The 16,897-nt window shown below is 44.4% G+C and overlaps 1 non-coding gene across 1 annotated transcript; it reads left to right on the forward strand.

Annotated features, from left to right (window-relative positions):
- The first annotated feature begins 14,763 nt into the window (after positions 1-14,763).
- On the forward strand, positions 14,764-14,845 carry trnal-uaa (transfer RNA leucine (anticodon UAA)). Its single transcript has one exon. It is a non-coding gene; the product is annotated as a tRNA-Leu (tRNA).
- Positions 14,846-16,897: the final 2,052 nt, after the last annotated feature.

Below are 16,897 nucleotides of genomic sequence, written 5' to 3' on the forward strand. Positions count from 1 at the left end.
TCTTGGCTCTCCTAATCCCTTTCTTCAGGTCACTTCTGGCTGTCCTTTAAACCTCCACTGCTCTGTCTGAACCCTGTTTCCTCAACCTTATGTAAGCCTCCTTCTTCCTCTTTACAAGGCATTCAACATCCCTCGTCAACCAAGGTTCACTCACAGGACCATTTCGTTCCTGCCTGACCGGTACATACATATCAAGGACACGTCGTATCTGTTCCTTGAAAAAGTTCCACATTACCACGACATCCTTCCCCGACAGCCTATGCTCCCAACTTATGCTCCTCAGATCCTGTCTTACAGCATCGTAATTACCCTTCCCCCAATTGTAAAACCTACCCTGTTGCACGCACCAATCTCTCTCCATAACCAAGGTGAAACTCACCGAATTGTGGTCACCTTCACCAAAATGTTCACCCACTAACAAGCCCATCAGTTGTCCCGGTTCATTACCGAGTACCAAATCCAAAATGGCCTCCCCTCTGGTCGGACAAGTGCCTCAGCCTTTCCTCATACGATCTTCCTACCATACCAGGCAACATCCTGGTAAACCTCCTCTGCACCCGTTCCAGTGCCTCCACATCCTTCCTATAGTATGGGGACCAAAACTGCACACAATACTCCAGATGCGGCCGCACCAGAGTCTTATACAACTGCAACATTACCTCAGGACTCCGGAACTCAATTCCTCTACCAATAAAAGCCAGTACGCCATATGCCTTCTTCACCGCACTATTTACCTGGGTGGCAACTTTCAAAGATTTGTGTACATGGACACCAAGATCTTTCTGCTCATCCACACTACCAAGTATCCGACCATTAGCCCAGTACCCCATATTTTTATTACTCTTAACAAAGTGAATCACCACACACTTAGCTACATTGAACTCCATTTGCCACCTTTCTGCCCAGTTCTGCAGCTTCACCTTTGGTGAAGGTGACCACAATTCTGTGACTTTCCCCTTGGTTATGGAGAGAGATTGGTGCGTGCAACAGGGTAGGTTTTACAATTGGGGGAAGGGTAATTGCGATGCTGTAAGACAGGATCTGAGGAGCATAAGTTGGGAGCATAGGCTGTCGTGGGCGGCACGGTGGCACAGTGGTTAGCACTGCTGCCTCACAGCGCCAGAGACCCGGGTTCAATTCCCGACTCAGGCGACTGACTGTGTGGGGTTTGCACGTTCTCCCCGTGTCTGCGTGGGTTTCCTCCGGGTGCTCCGGTTTCCTCCCACAGTCCAAAGATGTGCAGGGTCAGGTGAATTGGCCATGCTAAATTGCCTGTAGTGTTAGGTAAGGGGTAAATGTAGGGGTATGGGTGGGTTTCGCTTCGGCGGGTCGGTGTGGACTTGTTGGCCCGAAGGGCCTGTTTCCACACTGTAATGTAATCTAAAAAAAAAATCTAATCTAATATCCCGCTGTAACCTGCCACATCCTTCCTCACTGTCTACCACTCCTCCGACTTTCGTATCATCCGCAAACTTGCTCACCCAACCTTCTAACCCCTCCTCCAGGTCATTTATAAAAATGACAAACAGCAATGGTCCCAAAACAGGTCCTTGCGGAACACCGCTAGTGACAGCACTCCAAGATGAACCTTTGCCATCAACTACTACTCTCTGTCTTCTTCCAGCCAGCCAACTCCTAATCCAAACCTCCAACTCACCCTCAATGCCATACCTCCGTATTTTTTCCAGTAGCCTACCATGGGGAACCTTATCAAACGCCTTACTAAAATCCATATACACCACATCTACTGCTTTCTCCTCGTCCACCTCCTTAGTCACCTTCTCAAAGAATTCAATAAGGTTTGTGAGGCACGACCTGCCCTTCACAAAACCATGCTGACTATCCCGGATCACATTATTCCTATCCAGATGTTCATAAATCCTATCCATTAAAACTCTCTCTAAGATTTTACCCACAACAGAAGTGAGACTCACAGGCCTATAGTTACGAGGGTTATACCTACTCCCCTTCTTAAACAAGGGAACCACATTTGCTAGCCTCCAAACTTTAGGCACTACTCCTGTAGACAACGAGGACATAAAAATCAAGGTCAATGGCTCTGCAATCTCCTCCCTTGCTTCCCAGAGAATCCTAGGATAAATGCCATCAGGCCCAGGGGACTTATCTATTTTCACCCTTTCCAGAATTTCCAACACCTCTTCTCTACATACCTCAAAGCCATCCATTCTACTTAACTGTGACTCAGTATTCACATTGACAACAATGTCCTGTTTCTGAATGAATACTGACGAAAAGTATTCATTCAGTGTCTCCGCAATCTCTTCAGCCTCCACACGCAACTTCCCACTACTATCCTTGACTGGACCTATTCCTACCCTAATCATTCTTTTATTCCTGTTATACCTATAGAAAGCCTTAGGGTTTTCCCTAATCCTACCAACTAAGGACCTTTCATATCCACTCCTTGCTGCTCTTAGCTCTCTCTTCAGGTCCTTCCTGGCTACCTTATAACCCTCAATCGCCCCAATTGAACCTTCACGCCTCATCTTTACATAGGCCGCCCTCTTCCATTTAACAAGGGATTCCAATTCCTTATTAAACCACGGCTCCCTCACACGACCCTTTCCTCCCTGCCTGACGGGTACATACTAATCAAGGACACTCAATAGTTGCTCCTTGAACAAGCTCCACATATCAATTACACCCTTGCCTTGAAGCTTACTTTTCCAGGCCACACATCCTAAGTCATGCCTCACCGCATCATAATTTCCCTGCCCCCAACTATAACTCTTGCCCTGTACTGCACTCTTATCCCTCTCCATCACTAGAGTAAAAGTCACCGAATTGTGGTCACTGTCCCCAAAGTGCTCACCTACCTCTAATTCTAGCACGTGGCCTGGTCCATTACCCAGAACCAAATCCAGTATGGCCTCACCTCTTGTTGGCCTATCTACATATTGTGTCAGGAAACCCTCCTGCACACATTGGACAAACACTGACCCATCTAACGAACTTGAGCTATAGCTTTCCCAATCAATATCAGGAAAGTTAATGTCCCCCATAACAACCACCCTATTACTTTCACTCTTCTCTTGATTCATCCTCGCAATCCTAAATAACCAGGCAGCACAGAGTCAGTGCCCTAATCTGAGGAGTCTATACATATCCTTGTTATATATATTTAACCAGACATCACAGAATCCGTGCCCTTAACTGAGTAGACTCTTAATGTCCTGGTTGTATATATTAATTTAACTCACCAAAAGAAAGTCAGTACCCTAAACTGAGAAGACTCAATCTCCTGGTTATGTATATATTAAACCAGCCAACACGCATTCAGTGTCCTAAACTAGAGACTCTACATCTCCTGGTTGTATCCATTTATTTAACTAGCCAACACAGTCTGTGTCCCAAACTGAGGAAAATGTAAATATCCTGGATGTGCATGTTTATTTAACCATCCATCACAGAGTCCGTGCCATAGACTGAGGAAACACTAAAAGTCCTGGTTACATATATTTATTTAAGCAGGGTGTAGATTTGCTCGCTGAGTTTGATATCCGGATGTTTCATTACTGGCTCGTTAACATCATCAGTGGCGACCTCCAAGTGAAGCGAAGCTGTTGTCTCCAGCTTTCAATTTATATCTTTCTCCTGGATGGGGTTTCTGGGGTTTGTGGTGGTGTCATTCCTGTTCATTTTCTGAGGGATTGATAGACGGTATCTAGATCTATGTGGAAAAAGTGAGGACTGCAGATGCTGGAGATCAGAGCTTAAAAATGTGTTGCTGAATAAGCGCAGCAGGTCAGGCAGCATCAAAGGAACAGGAGAATCGACGTTTTGGTTATAAGCCCCTCTTTAGGAATGAGCAGGGTGTGCCAAGCAGGTTAAGATGAAAGGTAGGCGGGAGTGAGTTGGGGGAGGGGTCTGGGAATACGATAGGTGGAAGGAGGTTAAAGTGAGGGTAATAGGCCGGAGAGGGGGGGGGGAAGTTGGGAAGAAAATTGCAGGTCAAGAAAGTGATGATGAGTCTGAGTGTTGGGACTGAGAAAAGCAGGGGGAGGGGAAATGAGAAAGCTGCAGAAATCTGCATTCATCCCTTGTGGTTGGAGGGTTCCTAGGCAGAAGATGAGGCGGTCTTCTGCAGGTGTCATGTTGCCATGGTCTGGCGAGGGAGTTGGCCAAGGACCTGCATGTCCTTGACGGAGTGGGAGTGGGAGTTAAAGGGTTCAGCCAAGGGGCGGTTGGGTTGGTTGGTGCAGGTGTTCCAGAGCTGTTCCCTGAAACGTTCCGTAAGTAGACGGCCTGTCTCCCCAACGTACAGGAGGCCACATTGTGTGCATTAAGTGATGTGTGTGGAGGTGCATGTGAATTTCTGATGGATATGGAAGGATCCCTTGGGGCCTTGAAAGGAAGTGAGGGGGGTGGTGTGGGCGCAGGTTTTGCACTTCTTGCGGTTGCAGGGGAAGGTGCCGGGAGTGGAGATTGGGTTGGTGTCGGGTGTGAATCTGACGAGGGAGTCGCGGAGGAAGTGGTCTTTCTGGAACGCTGAAAGGGGTGGGGAGGGAAATATATCCTTGGTGGTGGGGTATGTTTGGAGTTGGCGGAAATAGGTCTATGTGTTTGTTTATGGCATTGTGGTTGGAGTGCCAGGCCTCTAGGAATTATCTGACATGTCTGTGCTTAGTCTGTCCCAGATTAGATGTGTTGTCCCAGTCGAAATGGTATTTTTGTTCATCTGTGTGTAGGGCTACGAGGGAGAGAGGGTCGTGTCTTTTTGTGGCTAGCTGGTGTTCGTGTATCCTAGTGGCTAACTTCATTCCTGTTTTTCCTACGTAGTGTTTGTGGCAGTCCTGGCATGGGATTTTTGTAGACAACGTTGGTTTTGTCCATGGGATGTACTGGGTCTTTTAGGTTTGTTAGTTTTTGTTTGAGAGTGTTGTTGGGTTTTTGTGCTACTAGGATTCCGAGGGGTCTTAGTAGTCTGGCTGTCATTTATTTAACCAGGCAGCACAGAGTCAGTGCCCTAAACTGAGGAGACTGTAAATCTACTAGATATATAAATTTAGTTAACCCGCCAGCCCACAGTCAGTGTCCTAATCTGAGGAGTCTAAAGATATTCTGGTTACATATATTTAACCAGACATCACAGAATCAGTGCCCTAAAATGAGCAGACTCGAAATGTCCTGGTTGTATATATTTATTAAACTCACCAGCAGAAAGTCAGTGCCCTAAACGGAGAAAACTCTAAATCTTCTGGTTATATATATTAAACGATCCAACACACAGTCAGTCCCCGAAACTGAGGAGACTCTAAATCTCCTGGTTGTATTTATTTATTTAACCAGCTCTCACAGAGTCAGTGCCCTAAATTGTGGAGAATTTAAACCTCCTTGTACTTGTTTATTTAACCATCCAGCACAGAGTCAGTGCTCTAAACTGAGGAGAATCGGAATCTCATTGTTTTACATATTTATTTAACTAGCCCGTAGAAATTCAGTGCCCTAAACTGAGGAGACTATAAATCTCCTGGTAGTTTATATGTATTTATAAATTCAGCACATAGTCTGTGCCCTAAACTGAAGAGACTCTAAATCTCCTGGTTATATATATTAAACCAGCCAAGACACAGTCAGTGCCCTACACTAGAGACTCTAAATCACCTGGTGGTATCTATTTATTTAACCAGCCAGCACAGAGTCAGTGACCCAAACTGAGGAGACTCTAAATATCTTGGTTATACAAATTTGAACCAGCCACCACACAGGCAGTGCCCTAAACTGAGGAGACTCAAAACGTCCTGTTTATATACAATTAACCAGCCAATACAGAGTCAGTGCCCCAAACTGAGGAGACTCTCAATATCCTGGTTATAAAAGTTTTAACCAGCCACCACACAGTCAGTTCCCAAAAATGAGGAGACTCTAAATCTCCTGGTTATATTTAATTAACCAGCTCATTATATATATTAAACAGACATAACAGAGTCAGTGCCCATAACTGAGTAGAGTCTAAATCTCCTGGTTATATATTTTGAAATACACAGCTTAGAGTCAGTGCCCCAGAATGAGCAGACTCTATATCTCCTGATTATATATTTTTTTAACTAGCCAGCACAGAGTCAGTGCGCTAAACTGTGGAGAATTTAAATCTCCTGGATATACATGTTTGTTTAACTCTCCAGCACAGTGTCAGTGCCCTTGACTGAGGAGACACTAAAAGTCCTGGTTACATCTATCAATTTAACAAGGGTGTAGATTTGCTCGCTGAAGTGTAGGTTTGATATTCAGATGTTTCATTACCTGGCTAGGTAACATCATCAGTGGCGATCTCCAAGTGAAGCGAAGTTGTTGTCTCCTGCTTTCTATTTATATCTTTCTCCTGGATGGGGTTTCTGGGGTTTGTGGTGATATCATTTCCTGTTAGTTTTCTGAGGGGTTGATAGATGTCATCGAGATCTATGTGTTTGTTTATGGCGTTGAGGTTGGAGTGCCAGGCTTCTAGGATTTATCTGTCATGTCTTTGCTTACCCTGTCCCGGGATAGCTGTGTTGTTCCAGTCGAAATTGTGATTTTTAACATCCATGTGTAGGGTTATGAGGCAGAGAGGATCGTGTCTTTTTGTGGCTAGCTGGTGTTCGAGTATCCTGGTGGCTAACTTTCTTCCAGTTTGTCCTACAAAGTGTTTGTGGCAGTCCTTGCATTGAATTTTATAGAAGACATTTGTTTTGTCCATGTGATGTACTGAGTCTTTTCATTTTGTTAGTTTTAGTTTGAGAGTATTGTTGGGTTTGTATGCTACTAGGATTCCGAGGGGTCTTTGTAGTCTGGCTGTCATTTCTGAAACTTCTTTGATGTATGGTCAGGGGGTTAGGGTTTCTGGCTGTGTTTGGTCTGCTTGTCGTGGCTTCTTCTTGAGGAATCTGCGCACTATTTCTTTGGGTATCCATTCTTCTTGAATACGTTGTATCGGTGGTTCTCCTCTGTTTTCCGAAGTTCGTCTGTGCTGCAGTGTGTGGTGGCTCATTGGAATAGTGTTCTGATATAGCTTTGTTTGTGTGTGTTGGGATAGTTGCTGGTGTCGTCAAGTATTTAGTCTGTGTTTGTCAGTTTTCTGTATATGCAAGTTTGTAGTTCTCCGTTGTCCATTCCTAGACGTCACAGTCGAAAGAAGAGCCTCCTCAGTTTAGCACACTGACTGTGTGGTGGCTGGTTAAATAAATAGATACATCCAGGAGATTTGGGGTCACTTCAACTTAGGCCATTGACTCTGTGCTGGCTGGTTAAAGATATATAACCAGGGGATATGGAGTCTGCTCATGTTAGGGCACTGGTTCTATGCTGGCTGATTAAATAAATATACATTACCAGGAGATGTAAAGCCTGCTCATTCTTGGGCACTGACTCCCTGCTGGCTGGTAAAATAAATATACATAACCAGGAGATTTAGATTGTCCTCTGTTTGAGGCACTGAATTTTTGCTGTCTAGTTAAATAAATATATATAACCAGGAGATTCAGAATCTCCTCAGTCTAGGGCACGGACTCTGTGCTGCATGGCTAAATAAACATGTATATCGAAGAAATTTAAAGTCTCCACTGTTTAGGGCACTGACTCTGTGCTGGCTAGTCTAATAAATAAACCATTAGATTCAGATTCTCCTCAGTCTATGGCACAAACTCTGTGCTGTATGGCTAAATATACATGTATATCCAGGAGATTTAAATTCTCCACAGTTTAGGGCAATGACTCTGTGCTGGTTGGTCTAATATATATAACCAGAAGATTTCGAGTCTGCTTATTCTAGGGCACTGACTCTGTGCTGTGTATTTAAGTATACGTAATCAGGAGATTTAGACTCTACTCAGTTATGGGCACTGACTTTGTTCTGTCTGTTTAATATATATCATGAGCTGGTTAATTAAATATAACCAGGAGGTTTAAAGTCTCCTAAACTTAGGGCACTGGCTATGGGCTGGCGGGTTAAATACATTTATATAACTAGGTGATTTACAGTTTCCTCACTTTAGTGCTCAGACTATGTGCTGTATAGATAAATGCATGGCGATTTAGAATCACCTCAGTTAAGGGCATTGACTCTGTTCTGCTGTTTAAATATATCCAACCAGGAGATTCTGAGTCTCCTCAGTTTAGGGCACAGACTCTATGCTGCCTCGTTAATACATATATATATTATCACATTTAGTATCTCCTCAGTTTAGGGCACTGACTGTGTTGGCTGATTAAATATATACAACCAGGAGATTTAGAGTCTCCTCATTTTGGGGCACCGACTCTGTTCTGGCTGATTAAATAAATATACATAACCAGGAGATTTAGAGGCTGCTTATTGTCGGGCACTGACTCTGGACTGGCTGGTTAAGTAAAAACATATAACCAGGATATTTAGAGTCTCCTTAGTTTCGGGCACTGACTGAGGCTGGCGGGTTAAATAAATATATATAATCAGGAGATTTAGAGTCGCCTCAGTTTAGGGTTCAGACTATGTGATGGATGAATATATATAAGATATATATATATATATATATATATATATATATATCAGTACCAGAAACTGAGGAGACTCTAAATCTCCTGGTTATATATATTTAAACAGACAGCACACAGACAGTGCCCCTGACTGAGGACACTCTAAATCTCCTGTTGTTTTGAAATTAGTCAGCCAGCATAAAGTCAATGCTGACTCTGTGTTGGCTGGTTAAATAAATGTATGTAACCAGGACATTTAGAGTCTCCTCAGTTTGGGGCACTGACTCTGGACTGGCTGGGTAAATCGATATATAACCAGGAGATATAGAGTCTGCTCATTTTAGGGTTCAGTCAATGTGCCTGCTGTGCCCATAACTGAGCCAGAACAGAGTTGGTGCCCCAAAATGAGGAGACTCTAAATCTCCTGGTTGTATATATTTAATCAGCCAACACAGTCAGTGCCCTAACCTGAGGAGATACTAAATGTGATAATATATATATATGTATTAACGAGGCACAGCACAGAGTCAGTGCCCGAAAATGAGCAGACTCTAAATCTCCTGGTTATGTGTATTAAACAAGGCAGCACAGAGTCAGTGCCCTAAACTATGGAGAATTTAAATCTCTTGGATATGCATGTTTATATAACCATCCAGCACAGATTTTGTGCCATAGACGGAGGAGAATCTGAATTTCGTGGTTATTTTTATTTAAACAAACAGCACCAAGTCAGTGCCCTTGACTGAGGAGATGCTAAATGTCCTGGTTATATATATTTATTTAACTAACCAGTAAAAAGTCAGTGCCCAAAAGTGAGAAGACTCTAAATCTCCTGGTTATATATATTTAACCAGCCGACGCAGAGTCAGTGCGCAAAACTTTGGAGACTCTAAATCTCATGGTTATACGTATTTTTTTAACAAGCCAACCCAGAGTCAGTGCTCCAAACAGAGGAGACTATAAATATCCTGGTCATATATTTTTTTTTAAATCCGCCAGCCTGCAGTCAGTGCCCTCACCTGAGGAGACTCTAAATCTCCTGGTTATATATATTTATTTAAATCACCAGCACAATGTCAGTGCCCTAAATTGTGGAGAATTAAAATCTCCTGGACATACATGTTTATTTAACCATCCAGCACAGAGTCAGTGCTCTTGACTGAGGAGAATCAGAATCCCGTGGTTTTACATATTTATTTAACTAGACAGTAGAAAATCAGTGCCCTGAACAAAGGAGACTCTAAATCACCTAGTTATATCTATTGTTTTAACCAGCCATCCCAGAGTCAGTGCCACAAACTGAGGAGAGTCGAAATATCCTGGTTATACAAATTTGAACCAGACACCACACAGTCAGTGCCCTAAACTGAGGAGACCCAAAACGTCCTGGTTATATACAATTAACCAGCCAGCACAGTCAGTGCCCCAAACTGAAGAGACTCTAAATCTCCTGGTTATGTATATTTGAATACGCAGCAGAGTCAGTGCCATAGAATGAGCAGACTCTTAATCTCCTGTTTATGTTTCTGTATTTAACCAGCCAGCACAGTCAATGCCCTAAACATTCTCTAAATCTCCTGTTTATATGTATTTATTTAACTTGCCAGCACAGTCTCAATGCCTTGTAATGAGCAGACTCGAAATTTTTGGTGATATTGATTGATCCAGCCAGCACAGAGTCAGTGCCCTAGACTGAGATCATTCTGAATCTCCTAGTTAGATATGCTTATTAAACACACAGTCAGTGGCCGAAACTAGAGACTCTAAATCTCCTGGTTGTATCTATTTATTTAACCAGCCAGCACAGAGTCTGTGCCCGAAACTGAGGAGACTCTAAATCTCCTGGTTATATATAATTAACCAGCCAGCACAGAGTCAGTGCCTTAACTGCGGAGACGCTAAATCGCCTGGTTGTATATATTTAAACGGACATCACAGTCAGTTCCTTGAAATGAGGAAACTAAATCTCCTGATAATCAACCAGCCAGCACAGAGTCAGTACCTTGAAATGAAGAGACTCTAAAACTCCTGGTAATTTATGAGTCTTTATCCATCGAGCACAGAGTCAGTACCCTAAACTGAGGAGACTCTAATTTTCTGGTTATATATATTTAATTAGACAGTGCCATTTACTGAGGTCACTCTAAATCTCCTGTTGTTTTGAAATGAGTCAGCCAGCATAAAGTCAGTGCTGACTCTGTGTTGGCTGGTTAAATAAATATATGTAACCAGGAAATATAGAGTCTGCTCATTTTAGGGTTCAGAAAATGTGCTGGCTGTGCCCATAACTGAGTAGACTCTAAATCTCCTGAGTATGTATGTGTTAGGCCACAGCACAGAATCAGTGCCCGAAAATAAGCAGACACTAAATGCCCTGGTTATATATATTAAACCAGTCAGCACAGAGTCAGTGCCTAAACTGGGGAGATTCTAAATCTCCTGATTATATATATTTATGTAACCAGCCAGCACAATGTCAGTGCCCTAACGTGTGGAGAATTTAAATCTCCTGGATATGCATATTTAATTAACCACCCTGCACAGACTTTCTGCCTTGTCTGAGGAGAATCTGAATCTCGTGGTTATATATATTTAAACAGACAGCACAGAGTCAGTGCCCTCACCAGAGGAGACTCTACATCTCCAGGTTGTATATATATATGTTTAACCAGCTAACACAGAGACAGTGCTCAAACTGAGGAGACTCTAAATTTCCAGGTTATATATATATTTAAACCGATGGCACATAGTCAGTGCCCTTAACTGAGGAGACTTTAAATCTTCTGGTAATTTATGTGTATTTATAAATTCAGCACATTGTTTAACCGGAAACTGAGGCGACTCTAAATCTGGTTATATCTAGTTATTTAATCCGCCAGACCACAATCAATGCATTAACTGAGGAGATTCTGAATCTCCTCGTTATAAGTGTTTATTTAATCATAGAGTTGAGAGCCAGTGCCCAAAACTGGGGAAACCCTAAATATCCTGATTATACATATATATATATATATATATTTAAACAGCAGGCACAGAGCCATTGCCCTAAACTGAACAGACACTAAATCTCCTGGTTATAGCTATTTGTTTAACCAGCCAGCCCAGAGTCAGTATCGCAAACTGAGGAGACTCTAACCCTCCTGGCTATATACATTTAACCAGCCAGCACAGAGTCAGTGCCCTAAATTGAACAGAATTTAAATCTCCTGGTTACATGCATATATTTAACCAGCCAGCACAGAGTCAGTGACCTAAAGTGAGGATTCTCTATATCCCCTAGTTATGTATATTGACCCAGCCAGCCCAGAGTCAGTGCTCGAATATGAGGAAACACTAAATATCCTGGATACATGTATTTAAACAGGCAGCAAAGAGGCAGTGCCCGAAACGGAGGAGACTCGAAATCTCCCGGCTCTCTCTCTCTCTCTCTCTCTCTCTCTCTCTCTCTCTCTGTGTGTGTGTGTGTGTGTGTGTGTGTGTGTGTGTATATATCTATATATATATATATATATATTAATCCATCCAGCACATAATCTGAACCCTAAACAGGGGAGACTGTAAATCTCCTAGTTATATGTATTTATTTAAGCCACCAACCCACAGTCAGTGCCCTAAACTGAACAGGTTCTAAATCTCCTGGTTATATGTATTCATTTAACCAGCCAGCCCAGAGTCAGTGCCCCAAACTGTAGAAACTGTAAATATCCTGGTTATAAAAGTTTTAACCAGCCACCACACAGTCAGTGCCTTAAAATGAGGAGTCTCTACATCTCCAGGTTATATTTAATTAACCATCTCGCACAAAGTCAGGACCTGAAAATGAACTCCTGTGAGGAGGTTGAGCAATTCATCAACTTCACCAAAACATTCCACCCTGGCCTTAAATTTACCTGGACCATCTCTGACACCTCCCTCCCCTTCCTGGACCTCTCCATCTCCGTTAATGACGACCGACTTGACACTGACATTTTTTACAAACCCACCGACTCCCATAGCTACCTGGATTACATCTCTTCCCACCCTACCTCTTGCAAAAATGTCATCCCGTATTCCCAATTCCTCCACCTCCGCTGTATCTACTCCCAGAAGGACCAGTTACACCATAGAACACACGAGATGGTCTCCTTCTTTAGAGACCGCAATTTCCCTTCCCTCGTGGTTAAAGATACCCTCCAACGCATCTCGTCCACATCCCACACCTCCTCCCTCAGACCCCACCCCTCCAACCGTAACAAGGACAGAACACCCCTGGTGCTCACCTTTCACCCTACCAACATTCACATAAACCAAATCATCCGCCGACATTTCGGCCAACTCCAAACAGACCCCACCACCAAAGATATATTTCCCTCACCACCCCTTTCCGCCTTCGGCAAAGACCGTTCCCTCCGTGACTACCTGGTCAGGTCCACGCCCTCTCCCAACCTGGCACCTCCCCTGCCCCCGCAAGAACTGTAAAACCTGCGCCCACACCTCCTCCCTCACCTCTATCCAAACCCCTAAAGGAGCCTTCCACATCCACCAAAGTTTTACTTGCACATCCACTAATATCATTTATTGTATCCGTTGCTCCCGATGTGGTCTCCTCTACATTTGAGAGACTGGGCGCCTCCTAGCAGAGCGCTTTATGGAACATCTCCGGGACACCCGTACCAATCAACCAACCGCCCTGTGGCCCAACATTTCAACTCCCCCTCCCTCTCTGCCGCGGACATGGAGGTCCTGGGCCTCCTTCACCGCACCTCCATCACCATCAGACGCCTGGAGGAAGAACGCCTCATCTTCCACCTCGGAACACTTCAACCCCAGGGCATCAATGTGGACTTCAAACAGTTTCCTCATTTCCCCTTCCCCCACCTCTCCCTAGTTCCACACTTCCAGCTCAGCACTGTCCCCATGAGTTGTCCGGACTTGTCCTACCTGCCTATCTCTTTTTCCACCTATCCACTCCACCCTCTCCTCCCTGACCTATCACCTTCATCCCCTCCCGCACTCACTCATTGTACTCTATGCTACTTTCTCCCCACCCCCACCCTCCTCTAGTTTATCTCTCCACTCTTCAGTCTCACTGCCTTTAATCCTGATGAAGGGTTTTTGCCCGAAACGTCGATTTTGCTGCTCCTTGGATGCTGCCTGAACTGCTGTGCTCTTCCAGCACCGCTGATCCAGAATCCACCCCTGTGTTCTCTGTCTATACCATGATGTTTAGATTGATTCTAATCTAAAAAGTGAGATAATGGAGTTTTACATAAATTCATGCGGCAAGACGTGTCTGAGTGTGGACATGGATACCACTATTACGCATTGGATCACCTCCCACCTTTTGCCTGGCAGGTACTCATGTGACTCAGCCAACTTTGTCTATCTTATACGTTGCAGGCAAGAATGCCTGGAGGCATGGTACATTGGGGAAACCGAGCAAAGGCTACGACAACAGATGAATGGGCACCGCACAACAGGAGGGTTCCCTCCCAGTTGGGGAACACTTTAGCGGTCCAGGGCATTCAGCCTCGGACCTTCGGGTGACCATCCTGCAAGGTGAACTTCGGGACAGGCAGAAGAGAAAAGTGGCTGAGCAGAGGCTGATAGCTAAGTTCGGTACACATAGGGAGGGCCTCAACCGGGACCTTGGGTTCATGTCACATTACAGGTGATCACCATTGCACTATACACACACACACACACACATACACACACACACACATATTTCTACACACACACACACACGGACACAGATACATACAGACGCGCATACAGACACCCACGCACATCTTTATAGACACGCACACTCCCACACTCACACATGCACCCCCTCACAGACTTAAGACACTCTGCACTCACTACACACACAGACACACACACACACTTTCTCACACTCATAACCCCCACCCCAGACAGACACACCCACACAGACAGACAAAGACCCACATGCACACAGATATTTTGTGGGTGAGTTTGTACTTGCATGCAGTTTTTGTACTTTGCTCAAAAACTGCATTCATTCATGTAGAAATCTTGAGCTCAAAAACTATGAATTTATGTAAAACTTACTCCCTGACTCTTTTCTCTGACCGTCTGCCTCATGACGTTTTAAAATTCTGTAAGGCCATTCCTCAGCCCTGAAGCCCCAGGGAAAACTGTCGAAGCCTATTCAGCTTCGTGCTATTGTCCAAACAGTGCAAACCTTGCAAACCTTTTCAAATACTTTCTAAATTGCACCACGTTCGTTACTGAATGCACGATCTGTTATTGCTGAAGTGAAGCGACGCTGAAACATTAGTAATGACAATTTTGTGCGCATTTCGCCTGTAGGGTAGCGTGGCCGAGTGGTCTAAGGCGCTGGATTTAAGCTCCAGTCTCTATCGAGTCGTGGGTTCGAATCCCACCGCTACCAAGATCGCGGCTGTTCTTCTTCAGGCAGAGGAACTTAGCAGGCCCTGCACATTTTCGTTGTTGCGTTTGCAGCCGGTCAGGCCTCTAATCCAGACTGACTCTGGGACAGTCAGTGGGACACTTTGCTGTCGGAGCCCCCTCATCTGCACTGCTTTACGATGAATATCGTACCAGTTTCTGTGTCTCAAATAGTCAGCACGTTTGGCTGCAAGTTTGGTGGTTCGAGCCTGCCCTTCGCACCGAGCCTCAACGATTTCAGTTCAAGCATTGAGATCAACCATGTGCTGACACTGCAACAACGAGAACTCAGCAGAGTCCGCAGCTGGATGTGGCCCCAATCTCTCCAAGGCCCCGCTGCCTACAGAAAGCGGCTACTGCAGCTTCAATCACCGGCTTCCTGCTCAGCCCTGGGACACAGCACATGGAAAATCCTTCCCCAGGAACGGCTCTTCCCGTGTGAGAGGGACAACAATTCCACTTTAAGTTGAGAATGGCTTCAGAAGATTGTTGCAGTCCTTGGAGTGTTTCATAAACCAAACTCCTGTGTCGCAAATAAGAAGTGGGGAAAGTTGTTGGCAGGAAGGATAGAGAAAGTGCTGACTGTGAGGACTCTGTCTCGGCAGCAGGTGAGATTGCTTACACCCGAAACAGGAATGATTGCGTTTCCTTAGGGAATGTCCCAATTGATTTAACGTCTGCCAGAGTGATTGGGAATCATTCCGGCCACCTAAAGATGAGGATAAAAATATGAAAATATGTATATTGAATCTTAAATCCAGAGATAAGTGCTAAATAGATAATAATGTTCTGAACGAATACTAGCTGAGAAATGGAAAGTGTGGATGATGACATTTGTGATTGGCAGGAATGAACTGGATCCTTGCAAATTGCAATGCCAGGTGAAATATGCTCAGTATGAAATGACACACTAATTAATCGTGAGCCAGGCCCAGCTACTTTAGTCGGTACAGCATGAGATGCTTAATCTCAGGGCCGTAAGGTTCAAGCCTCACGATGGGCCCTTTCACTCCTTTAAAGAAATCCAGCCCTCTACTCCACTTGCAGGATTGCAACCCAGTGCAGGGGTCGTTTTTGACACGTGGATCCGACTGTGTTTCATCACACGTCGGTTTCTGAGTGAAAGCTGTCTCCACTTTCCTGGAAGTGCCAGAGACAGGTTTATCAGTGCGGCCGAATATACGATGAATTGTGTCTCTTTCAAAACGTCAGGTTCCACTCCAAACGTCCACCAAACAGAGTGCTCAGAGACACAGAACGCGAATGTCTACTTGTTGGGGGGACGGGGTCTGACAGTGACTGCTCAATGTCAAATGGTCCTGAACCAAAATGAAGTGATTCAGACCGTTCTGACGGAAACCTAGGCGAACTCGCCTGAACGTTTCACAATTCACACGGAAAATGATCTTGTGTGCTCATGGGGGTTCACGTAATGGACAGTTTATTGTCAGTAACAGGGGTGGGGGTGGGGCAGGATTGTGAGGTTTCACAGTGGGACAGAAGTGATCTGGGTGAACGGGTACGTCTCACATCCCCAAAGCATGTAAGAGCTGATTGGTCCAGGATCACTACCATCTTCTGTTTCGGAACCAACAAATGAAATTGCTGAAAATCTCAGCAGGTCTGCTTGCATTTTGGAAAGGAAGAGTGTTAAGACTTCGGGACTCGTGAAATTTCTTTTTGCATGCCCATCTCCCTCTGGATTTGTACAGTCTTCCTTTTTATTGACTATCTTCTGACTTCCAACTTTATTCTCTTGTATTTTATTTTCCTCTCCAACCATGTTCCCAGCTTTTAAATTTGTATCAGATCTGTCCCATCTCTCACTTTGCTCATTTATGACCGAAGAACTTGGAAATGAACAATTAACTCTGTTTCTATTTCCTTAGATACCAGATGACCAGAGACCGGAATGTATAGGATGATGGTTAGAGCTTTCAGCCCATAATCTGCTCTGCCATTCTATCATGGCTAATATTGCTCTCAATCCCATTCTCCAGTCTTCTCCCTGTAACACTCATTCCCCTTGAATTTA

The sequence above is a fragment of the Chiloscyllium plagiosum genome, unplaced genomic scaffold (genome assembly GCF_037043375.1).
Source record: "Chiloscyllium plagiosum isolate Xiang-an unplaced genomic scaffold, Cpla_swu_hap1 HiC_scaffold_148, whole genome shotgun sequence".
Lineage (NCBI taxonomy): Eukaryota > Metazoa > Chordata > Chondrichthyes > Orectolobiformes > Hemiscylliidae > Chiloscyllium > Chiloscyllium plagiosum.